We start from the raw sequence: 1,949 nt of genomic DNA on the forward strand, positions 1-1,949 counted from the left end.
CATAAAAAAGTTTGTTTATATTATTCTTTAAAATTAAGAAATATCCAATTCTGGTGGTGAAAAATTGATGAACACTATTTTTGTTTGTTTGTTTTCTAGAAAGTATCCTTAAAGACAGTAGAGCCATCATTTTGATTTATCTTCCACTCATCTTCCTCAAGATCAGTTGTCCTGGAATTACTGCTAGTGATTTTATAACCAATTGGTAAAGAAAAAAACACGAAGGCTCCCTATATCAGAATTAGATAAGAAATTAGCCATGTGGAGTTTTTTACTGAACATCCATGGCATTTAATAAAGAGAATCTAGAAATGGGTGAAGAAAAAGAAAAGAATACTGATGGGAGTCAAGTCTCCGGAGCAGATAGTTAGAGCCCCATCATTGAACAACAAAACTTTACAATTTCCAAAGAAAGGAAAATAACCAGGTAGTCATTTTCCGTGTGGCTTTACAAAAGCCTTTTCTCAAAGATATGGCTAAGAAAATATTGGAAATGAAAAGGAGGACAGTGACTCAAAAAGTAATATACTATGTCAGGCTGTTGAGGTTAGCAAGGAAAATATCATTTAGGTGAATCTATCTCAGGGGCAAAATAAAAGTGGTTTGAGCTAATGTTAGCTAAAGATCTTAGAAGGGAAACAAATGATGTATGTTTCAAATACTCTATCACAAAAGGAATATACTGTGGTGAAAAGCAGTTTGCTAATAAAGCAAGAGCAACATTAAAATTTACATTAATTCCTTTTGAAATCAGAGGAAGGATTTTTATCTAATTGAACACATAGAGAATAATAGTTCAGCTGCATCACTCAACGTATTTGAAGTGTGTCCAGAGAGACTCATCAAATGACCTAAAGCCATAGAGGGCTAGGTGTGGGTGAAAGGAGATTCTGTGTTTTCAACAAAACAAAACTATTTTAATAATATAATTGTGGAGAGAAGGATGGTAGACAATCAAAACCTCCACTTCAAAATTTGATTCTGCAGTGGTTCTTAGCGTTCTGATAAAGGCTGAGAAAGAAACACATTTGATTCTTTCCGGGACACTTCGGGATGACCTTTTGCAAAGTGGACCATATGGGTTTGCTTTAATATTTTGTGCCATCAGTACTATTTGTCTCTAGTTTACCTAATACTAAATAAGGCCCACAAATTGGTGGACTCTTAAAGGAAGGTTCATTTATTGGACATTGAACTAATAAAAAGGGCAGGGAGACCAGGTTTTCTACCCCTGGCCCCAGCGTAAATGTCTGTCATGGATCTGGGCATACTCTCATTTGCATATTTAAGACTTTTGGATATCAAAGACATGACAGAGGTGATAGAAACGTGAGTGATTGCTTTCTGTCTGTGGGTGTGCTTCCACTCCAGGGGGCGGAACCTATTGTGGATGCAACAAAAACGACATCTCCTGGACTATAGTTGTCCTGTATGTGTGTCCCCACATCTATCCTGAGTAGAACTGAAGAACTAGATTTGAGTATCAGGAGGCCAATAGTATAAATAAAGGTTGTGTGCTGTAAAGGTTAATAATAAAGCCGCCAATATACCCACAATCCAGCTTCAGATATCAAGTATTAAGGTAACCTTTGCCAGCTTGTGGCTCTTATTTTAAATTTTTGGGAGGTGTTTTTCTTTTCATATGAGAAACTTATTTCAGTGTAGTCCAATTCTATAATTTTTTCTTCATATTATCATAAGTTAATAAAATTTAATCATTTTATATTTGGTTTCTTTTTATAAAAATAATTTTTATTTATGCTATGAGACAGAATCTAATACCATTTCTCTACACTAATGACCAGTTTCCAAGCAGTTATTGAGAGCCTCTCCTTTCCCTGTCAACCTGCAATTCTAGCTCTATCATTTTTTCGTGTATACAGATATCTGTTTCTAAAGTCTTCATTCTGTTTAATCGATCTCTTTATTCCTGTATTAATATAATAGCA

This window comes from Saimiri boliviensis, chromosome 7, assembly GCF_048565385.1.
Source record: "Saimiri boliviensis isolate mSaiBol1 chromosome 7, mSaiBol1.pri, whole genome shotgun sequence".
Lineage (NCBI taxonomy): Eukaryota > Metazoa > Chordata > Mammalia > Primates > Cebidae > Saimiri > Saimiri boliviensis.